This window comes from Gorilla gorilla, chromosome X, assembly GCF_029281585.2.
Source record: "Gorilla gorilla gorilla isolate KB3781 chromosome X, NHGRI_mGorGor1-v2.1_pri, whole genome shotgun sequence".
NCBI classification, from domain to species: domain Eukaryota; kingdom Metazoa; phylum Chordata; class Mammalia; order Primates; family Hominidae; genus Gorilla; species Gorilla gorilla.
The window spans coordinates 153156007-153168503 of NC_073247.2; the positions used below are offsets into that span (position 1 = coordinate 153156007).

The window sequence follows — 12497 nt, forward strand, 5'->3', positions numbered from 1 at the left end:
CAAGGTGTTGGGTCAAATAAACTTCTGCCTCTGCCTCCGCCTCCGCCTCCGCCTCTCTGCCTCCTGCCCTCTGCCCTCTGCCTCTCCACAGTCTCCCTCTGATACCGAGCCGAAGCTGGACTGTACTGCTGCCATCTCGGCTCACTGCAACCTCCCTGCCTGATTCTCCTGCCTCAGCCTGCCAAGTGCCTGCGATTGCAGGCGCACGCCGCCACGCCTGACTGGTTTTCGTGTTTTTTTGGTGGAGATGGGGTTTTGCTGTGTTGGCCGGGCTGGTCTCCAGCTCCTAACTGCGAGTGATCTGCCAGCCTCGGCCTCCCGAGGTGCCGGGATTGCAGACGGAGTCTGGTTCACTCAGTGCTCAATGGTGCCCAGGCTGGAGTGCAGTGGCATGATCTCGGCTCGCTACAACCTCCACCTCCCAGCCGCCTGCCTTGGCCTCCCAAAGTGCCGAGATTGCAGCCTCTGCCCGGCCGCCACCCGGTCTGGGAAGTGAGGAGCGTCTCTGCCTGGCCGCCCATCGTCTGGGATGTGAGGAGCCCCTCTGCCTGGCTGCCCAGTCTGGAAAGTGAGGAGCGTGTCTGCCCGGCCGCCATCCCATCTAGGAAGTGAGGAGTGCCTCTTCCCGGCCGCCATCCCATCTAGGAAGTGAGGAGCGTCTCTGCCCGGCCGCCCATCGTCTGAGATGTGGGGAGCGCCTCTGCCCCGCTGCCCCGTCTGGGATGTTAGGAGCGCCTCTACCCGGCCGCGACCCCGTCTGGGAGGTGAGGAGTGTCTCTGCCCGGCCGCCCCATCTGAGAAATGAGGAGCCCCTCCGCCTGGTAGCCGCCCCGTCTGAGAAGTGAGGAACGTCTCCGCCGGGCAGCCACCCCGTCCGGGAAGGAGGTGGGGGTCAGCCCCCCGCCCGGCCAGCCGCCCCGTCCAGGAGGGAGGTGGGGGGGTCAGCCCTCTGCCCGGCCAGCCGCCCCGTCTGGGAGGTGAGGGGCGCCTCTGCCCAGCCGCCCCTACTGGGAAGTGAGGAGCCCCTCTGCCCGCCCAGCCGCCCCGTCTGGGAGGGAGGTGGGGGGGTCAGCCCCCCGCCCGGCCAGCCGCCCCGTCCGGGAGGGAGGTGGGGGGGTCAGCCCTCTGCCCGGCCAGCCGCCCCGTCTGGGAGGTGAGGGGCGCCTCTGCCCGGCCGCCCCTACTGGGAGGTGAGGAACCCCTCTGCCCGGCCACCACCCCGTCTGGGAGGTGTGCCCGGCAGCTCATTGAGAACGCGCCATGATGACAATGGCGGTTTTGTGAAGTAGAAAGGGGGGAGAGGTGGGGAAAAGATTGAGAAATCGGATGGTTGCCGTGTTTGTGTAGAAGGAGGTAGACATGGGAGACTTTTCATCTTGTTCTGTACTAAGAAAAATTCTTCTGCCTTGGGATCCTGTTGATCTGTGACCTTACCCCCAACCCTGTGCTCTCTGAAACATGTGCTGTGTCCACTCAGGGTTAAATGGATTAAGGGTGGTGCAAGATGTGCTTTGTTAAACAGATGCTTGAAGGCAGCATGCTCGTTAAGAGTCATCACCACTCCCTAATCTCAAGTACCCAGGGACACAAACACTGCGGAAGGCCGCAGGGTCCTCCGCCTAGGAAAACCAGAGACCTTTGTTCACTTGTTTATCTGCTGACCTTCCCTCCACTATTGTCCTGTGACCCTGCCAAATCCCCCTCTGTGAGAAACACCCAAGAATGATCAATTAAAAAAAAAATAAAATAAAATAAAATTTAAAAAATAAATAAACTTTTTGCTTTGTTTTTTATTATATTTTGTTTAAGCGAAGGGGGCGGGAACTACAGTATTTCAAAAGATGAGGACAACAGAGAAGTATAAGTTGAGTATATGGGAGGCAGTGAAGATAATTGATAATTTCCAGAGCAGCAAGAAGGGAATACAATTCAGAAGACAGGTTGAATGGCATATCTGGGACTGAAAGAAAAGAGAAAATCGTTGGTAAATGTGGATACAGAAAGCTTTATGTAAGAAGTCAGGAAACTGAAGAATTCTATTCCTGGTAAAATAGAATAGTAAGCCTGAGAACAATAAAGGAAACTACTTAGAAACTTAGTAGTAGTAGTTTCTAAGAGGGATTGACTTGTCAACCTCAATTCTTCACCCTCCCCTGCAACTACACTTTGGCCACGCCATTGATGAGCAGAAAATGTACATTGTCTCCCTTAACTGGGGGCTTGGCCTTGTGAATTGCATTGGTCAATAGAATAGGGCATAAATAACAGTATGCCAGTTCTGATTCAATAACTTAAGAGGATTCACATGTTTCCGCTTGCCTTCCTATGCCTCTGCAATGACCATGAGAAGAAAATCCCTGCAATAGCTGTTCACTTTTCAATCTGAGCCCAAGAAAAACAGATCTGGAGATACATATCCCCAGCTGCTGTACCACTGAAGCAGAGACATCAGCCAATTAACAGATTGATGAAAATAATAGACAACTATAAGCCGTAGAATTTGGAGGATTGTTACACATAATTATTGTGGCAATATTTAACTCACACAAGAGAACTGACCAAAGATAAGAAGAAGATGCCTCTTATGTATCCCACATGAGATTAGGAAGAAGGAAGTTAGAAAAGAGAATTATAAGGAGGGGATTGAAGCTCGGAGAGCCCAAGAAACTTGCCCAAAGTTGTGGACAAGGAAATTATGAAACAATGACTGGAATTCAGGACTGTCTGATTCCAACTCCGTGTTCTTTTTGCTGTATCAATCTGTATGGTCTCAGAGGAGTCAACCTGACATTCCTGAAGAGTTCTGAATGGAGATGAGCTCTGAAAAGCACAGAAGTCTCCAGGCACCAGGGACCAGAACTCATATTCTATGGCTGATCATGTATGAAGAAGTGCAATTTATATCACCCACTGGCTTTCTAGGGGAACTCTATATTTCTCTTTGGGGCACACATTTTTTTTTTAATGTAGGTAGTATGGGAACATCAGAGTTTGGAAATCAGACAGGTTTGGATTTGAATCCCAGATACGCAATTTACTTACTATGCATATTTCAGCAATTGACTTAAACCTGGGTGCACTTCAGTTTTATCATCTATGAAATGGACAAAATTTACCTTGCTGGTTTGTTCAGGGGATGGCTAAGCTTAGGCATCTTTCCCATAGTAGGTGCTCAGTAAGTGTTAGCTCCTCCCTACTTCTTATCACAAGGGCACTGCTATCTACAAAATGAACCTTCATGCACAAAAATTAGAGAGCAACAACAACAACAATAACAATAACAAAAGCTTCCTCCAGGTGTGAATTTTGTTTCCCTTAAGAGTAACAAAATACTGTCTTTATTATAAACAAATATGTATTGCACCCCTCTTTTTTTCATCTTTCTTACTTCAAATTTATCTTTACCCTCTGTATTAGTTAGTTCTTGCACTAGTATAACAACATACCTGAGACTGGGTAGTGTATAGTGAAAAGGGGTTTAATTGATGCACAGTTCTACAAGCGGCACACGAGGCATAGCTGGCGAGGCCTCAGGAAACTTACAATCATGGCAGAAGGTGAAGAGGAAGGAGGCGTGTCTTCACATGGCCGGCAGGAAAATAAGAGACAGGGGGAGGTGCTACACACTTTTACAACAACCAGATCCTGTGAGAACTCACTCACTATCACAAGGACAGCAAAAAGGAAGTTGGCTCCCATGATTAAATCACCTTCTACCTGGCCCCTCCTCCAACTCTGTGAATTACAGTTTGTCATGGGATTTGGGTGGCACCACAGAGCCAAACCATATCACCTTTCTAATTTCCTCACGAATTACTGTGGCACCTCAACTACTACTCTGCAATATTTCTGCCAAGACTGGACAAAGGGCAACATGAGTGAGGTACTAGGGAAGAATCCCATTTCCTCTGCATCCTAAATCTTGCCATAATGTTAGCCTAAAGGTTGAATTCCAACAGCAGGGAAAGAAGGTGGAAAAGAATAATTTTTATTGATCTCTTCCCTCCGCAATTTTCTTCCTTCAGTTCGGCAGCAGTCATGTCAAGGGTAGCGGTGGAAAAATAAATGGCTTCTCTCTGTGATCTGTGTTTTATAACATCTCTGGACTCCTCTTTCTTCCTCCCTTTTTTACTAGATTTACAGAAGAAAAGCAAAGGTGACAGATTAGTATAGTGATTTGTGTGTCAAACATAAAAAATAATGGTTCCATGTAGACTATAATAATAATAGTAATAGTAACAATAATGGCCAGCATTTTTCAGGCTTTTAGAATGTGTCAGGTATTATTCTAAGGCCCTTACACCCATTAACTCATTGAATCTTCACACAAATTCTGTTGAGTAGGCACTAGTATTATTCGTATTTTAAAGAAAAGAAAAAATGTCTCTGACTATAACATTGGATTTATCTATTTCTCCTTGTAACTTTATCAGTTGTTGAATCATGCATTTTGATGCTCTGTTTGTAGGTGCATACACATTAAGGATTGTCTCTTAGTCCATTCAGGCTGCTATAACAAAAGCATACATTGGATGATTTATAAGCAGGCATTAATTTCATACTTCTGGAGACTGGGAAGTCCAAGATCAAGGTGCTGATAAATTCAGTGTCCAGAGAGGGCCTCTTCCTGGTTTGTTGGCCCCTGACTTTCAGCTGTGTCCTCAAGTGGTGGAAGGGGGAAGCAATCTCGTTGGGTCTTCTTATAAGGCCGCTAATCCCATTTATGAAGCCTCAGTCCTCCTGACCTAATCACCCATCAAAGGCCACACTTCCTAATACCCTCTTTTTGGGGATTAGGATTACAACATTTAAATTGTGTGTTAGGGGGAGGGTGGGGTAGGGACACAAACATTCAGACCATAGCAGATTGTTATGTCTTCTTGGATGACTGACTCCGTTATCATTATGTAATTACTCAATTTATCCATGATACCTTACCTTGCCCGGTGGTCTGCTCTGTCTGAAATTAATAGAGATAGTCCCACTTTCTTTTGATTAGTGGTAGCATGGCATATCTTTATTTTTAGTTTTATTTTATTATTATTATTTTTTTTTTTTTTTTTGAGATAGAGTTTCACTCTTGTCGCCCAGGCTGGAGTGCAATGGCTCATTCTCAGCTCACTGCAACCTCTGCCTCCTGGGTTCAAGTGATTCTCCTGCCTCAGCCTCCCGAGTAGATGGGATTACAGGTGCCCGCCACCATGCACAGCTAATGTTTTTTGTATTTTTAGTAGAGACAGGGTTTCACCATGTTGGCCAGACTGGTCTCAAACTCCTGACCTCAGGTGATCTGCCCGCCTCGGCCTCCCAAAGTGCTGGGATTACAGGCATGAGCCACCGCACCTGGCTGGCATATCTTTCTATATCTGTTTAGTTTTAACCTACAAGTGTCTTTATATTTAATGTGAGTTTCTTGTAAAAAGCATATGGCTGGGTTTTGTGTTTTGATACACTATGACAATATCTGTCTTTTAATTGCGATATTTAGACCATTGATGTTTAAGTGATTATTGATACAGGGGGTAACATTGAACACATTTGCAACTGTTTTCTATTTGTTGCCCATGTTCTGTTTCTATTTTTGTCTCTCACACTTTTTCTGCCTTTTGTAGTTATAAGTAAATATTCATATGATTTCATTTTCTCTCCTTTATTAATATATCAGTCATATTCCTTCTTAATCTTTTCTTGGTGGTTTCCCTAAAGTTGCAATATATGTTTAAAACCAATCCAGGTCCACTTTCAAATAACACTATACCACTTCATGGGTAATGAAAGTAATTTAAAATAACAAAATGATCCGAATTCCTCCATCCTGTCTTTTGCAACATTGCTATCATTTATTTTACTTATACATAAGCATATAAATACAGAAGTATATATATTGAATACATTGTTGCTATTATTTTTTAAACAAACCATTATATGTTATATCAATTACAAATAAGAAAAATAAAAGCTTTTACTCATTCATTCTCTAATTTCTTTATGTAGATCCAGGTGTCTGATCTATATTACTTTCCTTCTCTCTGAATAACTTTTAATATTTCTTTCAAAGCAAGTCTTCTGGCAATAAATTCTCTCAATTTTTGTTTATTCAAGAAAGACTCTATTTCTCCTTCACTTGTGGAGGATAATTTTATAGGATTCAAAATTCTAGGTTGGTGAAGTTGTTTTTCTACCAAAACTTTAAATATTTCACTCCACTTTTTTCTTGCTTGCCTGGTTTCTGACAAGTCAATTGTAATTCTTGTCTTTGATCCTATATAGGTGTTTTTTGTTTCTTATGGCTTGTTTCAAGACTCTTTTCTTATCTTTGATTTTCTGCAGTTTGAAAATGGTATGCCTGGCTGGGCGTGGTGGCTCACGCCTATAATCCCAGCACTTTGGGAGGCCAAGGCGGGTGGATCACCTGAGGTCAAAAGTTTGAGACCAGCCTGGCCAACATGGTGAAACCTCATCTCTAGTAAAAATGCAAAAATTAGCTGGGCGTGGAGCGGGCACCTGTAATCCCAGCTACTCGGGAGGCTGAAGCAGGAGAATCACTTGAACTCGGGAGGCAGAGTTTGCAGTGAGCTGAGATCATGCCACTGCACTCCAGCCTGGGTGACAGACTGAGACTCTGTCTCCAAAAAAAAAATAAAAAATGGTATGCCTATGTGTATCTCTTTGTTGTTTTTTTTTTTTGGCTTTTATCCTGCTTGGTTCTCCAAGCTTACTGGATATGTGGTTTCTTGTCTGACATTAATCTGGGGAAATTCTCAGTTATTATTCTGTCACACATTTCTTCTGTCCCTGTCTCTCTTTCTTTTCCTTCTGATATCCTCATTATGTGTATGTTATACCTCTCATAGTTGCCCCACAGTTCCTGGATATTCTGTTCTGGGGGTTTTCAGTATTTTTTTTCTTTTTTCTTTTTAGTTTTGAAAGTGTCTATTCCATACCCTCAAGCTCAGAGATTCTTTCCTTAGCTGCATCCAGTCTACTAATGTGCCCATCACAGGCAGTCTTCATTTCTGTTGCAGTGTCTTTGATCTCTAGCATTTCTTTTAAATGCTATCTCAGAATTTCCATCTCTTTGCTTACATTATCTATCTGTTCTTGCATGTTGTCTACTTTTTCCATTAAAGCTCTTAGTACAATAATACATATTTTCAAAAAAAGTCCTCGTCTGATAATGCCACCATTCCTGATATATTTGAATTTTGTTCTGATGTTTGTTCAATCTCTTCAAACTATATGTTTTGCCAGTAATGTCCTTGTAATATTTTGTTGAAGGATGAACATAGTATACTGGGTGAGAGAAACTGCAATGAAGAGGCCCTGAATGATGTAGTGGTATGTGTTTGAAGGTGGCATGTGAAGTGTTCTATAGCTTTATGATTAGCTTTGTCTTTTTTTTTTTGAGACGGAGTCTCACTCTGTCACCAGGCTGGAGTGCAATGGGGTGATCTCGGCTCACTGCAACCTCCACCTCCTGGGTTCAAACGATTCTCCTGCCTCAGCCTCCCAAGTAGCTAGGACTACAGGCACACGCCGCCATGCCTGGCTAATTTTTTGTATTTTTGGTAGAGACAGGGTTTCACCATGTTAGCCAGGATGGTCTCGATCTCCTGACCTCGTGATCCACCCGCCTTGGCCTCCCAAAGTTCTGGGATTATAGGTGTGAGCCACCGCGCCGCGTGATTAGCTTTGTCTTTTGGTGAACCTGTGCCCCTAAACTGTGAACTTAGCCAGTACTTCTCAGCTTCTTCCCCCTTGGATAGGACAGAATGTTTGTAGTGGCGAGAGTTGAGCATCTCCCTTTCCTCACATGAAAGGCTAGAGGGAGCTGGAATTGGGTATTTTCCTTCCCACAAGTAGGTTCTGAAATAGTCCCAGCAGGTTAGACTCTTGTAAAATACTGTAGTTTCTCCTAAGGACATGTCTTCTGAAGAAGAACAAAATGCTTTGGTGTATTTCAGAATGTTTACTTTTCTAAAGCATGAGGGGACTTTCTGATGCTCATTATGAAGACCCAATAGAGCTCCAAAAGGTAAAAACTCACAAAATGTAAGTGCAGCCATATAACAGAAGTTTTTAACTTTCAGAGTTGTCCACTCTGAGCCTCCAGCATTTCACCAATTACAGTTTACGTTTTCTTACTATGGCATTGGTTCTTGTGGAGGTTTCTGCTTTGGGGTTTCTGCTCTAGTAAGCTGTGATTCCCTTTGTCTGCCTGTTTCTGTCTCCAGTTTTGGGGGCAGCAATTTACTCTGTGACCTCACTTCTTGATGAGTCTAAAGCCTAAGAATAGTTGTTGATTTTCCCTTTTGTTCAGCTCTTCACATGTTGATAGGAAGGAGTAACAACTTCCAAGTGCCTTACATGTTGGACCAGACACCAGAAGTGGTAGAAATTAAAATGAACAGAATAATGTTAAGGACATATCCAAGGTTATACACCTAAGAAGTAGTGAATCCAGACTCAAAACTAATGTCAGAGCCCACTGTCAACCACTGCCCTAAGCTGATCTCAGACCACTCTGCTATACTTAAAAAGCGTATATTGGTTATATGTGGGCTCTAGAGCTAGATTCTTTAGGTATGAATCCAGTTCCATCACTTTTATTAGTTGTATGACTTTTTGCTTAAGTCTATTGTAGGGATTAAGTGAGTTGGTTTCTGAAATGCACTTACAACAGTGACTAGAAGTGAGAAAGCGCTTACTAAATGGTGGCAGCTTTTGGTACTGCGTGGAAGAGCCAGCATTCTTATCCCTCCAATACATGAAAAATGCACAGGTGTGGTATGGTGAATTTGTAGCATCTCTTCTGGAAATTCGGGTGGAAGAGATTTCCGAAGCATCTGTTTTCTTGAAATGCTGCACCCTATATAGTTTCTTGCTCTTCAAAGTCTGGTACATTAAACCAACAACATTGGCCTCTCCTGGGAGCTAGTAAAAAAATGAAAATTCTCAAGTCCCATCCCAGACCATTTGAATCAGAATCTGCATTTTAACAGGATTCCCAGGTGATTAATTGGTGCATTTTAGTTTAAGACTCTGATATAGCATAGTGGTTAAGAGCACAGGCTTTGAATTCAGACTCATTTGCATCAGAAGCGAAGTTCTGTCAATTATAAGCTCTGTAATCTTTGAGCAGTTTTCTTAACTATCCGTGCCTGATTTCCTCATCTATAAAATTGGAATAATAATAATACCTCTCTCACAGGGCTGTTGAGAAGATAGACACACAGTAGGTGCTCAGAAAACAAATGTTATAGCTACATTGCTACCATTATCATCAAAGTGTCAAGGCTGAAACAGGCCAGGTGAAAAGCTATCCCCATGAAGTCAGCATATAGGGGAAAGAGGGCACTTGAGGATGGCTCAAGTCTGGAGGGTCACAGCCCAAATACTTTATTCAACTACAGTGGAGAGCAGAGTATTATCACAAGGAATGCTTAGATCACATGTGAAACAAAAAGGGCATAAAGTTGAAATTGTGAGGCAAAGACATCAGGACAAGAACAAGTTGAAGATTAGAAGGAAGGACAAAGAGAGAACTAAGCAGGAAGAGTGACTGCTGGTTCAGAGAGAAAACCTAGTCTCCAGCACCGGTACAACCATGTGGTATGATTGTGTTCTGATGCACTTGGATCACATGGCCAGAATGATAAAGGGAGCTCCTTAAAGGTACTGTATGGGCTCCGCCAGCACCGCTCCCCACCCCCCAAAAAACACACACCTGGTTTAGAAGATCCCCAAGCACATGGATCCATCTCATCTACTGTATCCTTAATGCATCCCAGGACCAATTACCTAAAGCGGGGTTTCACTGGGTGCAAGAGGAGGAATTCATTCCCTATTTCCATACATTTACTCTTTCATTACTGCTTTGGAGTGCATGAAACTTGACCATCATTAAACAGAAACACTTTTTTGAGTGTGCAATCCAAGGAGCTATTTTTCCCCAACCTAGTGGGCTGAAAAATATTTATTCTTCCTGAAGGATGGAATGGTAGCCTCCGTGGTTTGGCTTCTTGCAATAACACTCCCTAAGGGTTAATGTGCTATTAATATGGCAGAAAAGGAAGAAACCCCTTTAAATAGCAGCTTATGCTTCTTTTTGATTTCTCTCCTGCAAAAGCTGATTTACTGTGTGTTTCTTCCATCTGGCAGGAAGCTAATCTGAATATGAATCAATCCTTGCAAAAATAACTGCAGGAAATTTTAGACATTCATAACTTTCCAAAGTTTTTTTTTTTTTAACAATAGCATTTTTGTCATTCTTTCAGTTGTGCAAAGTTTTTCAATTGAAATGAAGTATGACTATTTAAGGAATTCTGCCACCTCATCCTGAATGCCTCCTTTACTGTTATAGATTCACATTGCTCATCTTCTAGATATTTGCACATAAATGAGTAATTGCTGTTATCCCAAAAAGTTTTAATCATGAGGGGAAAACAGATTAATGTGATGTTCCCAACTAGAAAAGCAAAATAGCAAAAAAAGATAATTCTCAAATATCTAATTCTTCTTTCCTTGTAGTATATTTTGTAATAATGATGTTTTCTTCTAACACTGCTTGTACCAATTACTATTTCTGGAGCTGCTAAACAAAATGGGACAAGAAAAAGCTATCTTATAAATCTAGACTGGAGTCTTTAACAAGTAACTTGGCATTTTCAAAATCATTGCTTCTCAACCGTTGCCGCATCGTAGCATACCTTAAAAATAATGTTTGTACAGCATACTGAGGTAAATAGATGAGGCTGCTTGGGCAGGAAATGACTGGCCCAGGGACTCCAGCTGCCTCAGGTCCCATCAAACCATCTCAACGCTTGGGGAATAAATATTTCATTACACCCACAGCCATTTTCACTAAGCACACAAGCTCTGCTCATGATGACCCTGTTCCTCTGAACTTAGAATTGGTGAAGGAACGGGCCAGGTGTGGTGGCTCACACCTGTAATCCCAGCACTTTGGGAGGCTGAGGCGGGCAGATCATGAGGTCAGGATTTTGAGACCAGCCTGACCAACATGGTGAAACCCTGTCTCTACTAAAAATACAAAAATTAGCTGGGCGTGTGGCACGCGCCTGTAATCCCAGTTACTCAGGAGGCTGAGGCAGGAGAATTGCTTAAACCTGGGAGGTGGAGTTTGTAGCGAACCGAGATCGTGCCACTGCACTCCAGCCTGGGCAACAGAGACTCCGTCTCAAAAAAAAAAAGAAAGAAAGAATTGGTCAAGGAAAATGTTTTCCATTAGAAAATGGAAGTCACATCATCCAGACTAATGGATGAGTGTCTTTGGCAGAATTTCCAGACAAAGGCTATATGGCCAAGTCACTCCACTTTATACTGACTTGTCAAGTATGACTGGCTAGCCCAGCACTTTCCAAACTGTGTTTCATAGAATGCTAGTATTCCACGAGATATTATTAGACACTAAAGAAATTTCCCTTCTGTAGTCAAATAATTTTGAGATTTAGTGGGTTAAACGTATTTCATTACTATAAGAGTTTCTGAACTCTTTCACATCCTAATGTGATTTGTGAATTTCCAAAAAAATAAGATAGAGCTGATTGGCAACATATGGTTGTGCAAGTTGTGCACTGTACAACTCTAGAGGTAAATATTCACATTGTAGCCTATTATATGACACTCATTTATGTAGTGTACAACCTCTACATGGCAGGACTAGAATGTAGCATGCAATATTTTCCATATATTCGACCATGGGACGTTGTCCAGAATACTTGTTAATGTCTACTAGAGCACATTTGGTTCTACGTGAACTCCACCGATGATCTTGTTCATTTTGCTACCTTTCCAGCATTCTATGTTCTAAGTAACTCGACTCCTTTTTCCCAAACAGATTGTGCTTTCTCTCACCCCTGTGAGGAAAGAACACGGTCTTTCATGTGACCCCAGCCTGAGTTCAATACCAGATCTGCCACTTATTTACCAGCTCTGGGCCTTGGTGCTATCTGCAAAATAGAAATAGTATCATGCACATTACAGGGTGCTTGTGTGGATTAAATGAGCAAGCAAATGTAAAGGCCCAGTACAGACCCAGACACAGAGTAATACATGTTGATTATCCCTTATCTTAAATGCTTGGGACCAGAAGTGTTTCAATTTTTTGATTTTTTTGGATTTTGGAATATTTCCATTATATTTACCAGTCAAGCATACCTAATGCAAATATCTGAAATCCAAAAAGCATTTTCTTTGAGCACCATGCTGGTACTCAAAAAGTTTCAGATTTTGGAATGTTACAGAGTTGGTGTGTTCAACCTGTATACAACAAATATTCCTCTTCACTGTTAGTGCTTTTGCTAAAATTCCCACTGCCTGCAATGCCTTTCTGTGCTCAGTCTGTCCTTGAAGGAATATCTCATTTACAAAGCCTTCCTGGTGCAGCTACTCCCTTCTTCAAACCTCTGTAGCACTTTGTAGTTCATTCAATGGTATATTCTAGCACATTATTTCTGATAGAATAATTTTGACCA

At 42.7% G+C, this 12497-nt stretch overlaps 1 long non-coding RNA gene across 2 annotated transcripts in view; it reads left to right on the plus strand.

Annotated features, from left to right (window-relative positions):
* LOC129529681 (uncharacterized) overlaps window positions 1-12497 on the plus strand; it is a 417056-nt gene that overhangs the window by 265375 nt on the left and 139184 nt on the right. The window lies entirely within an intron of this gene.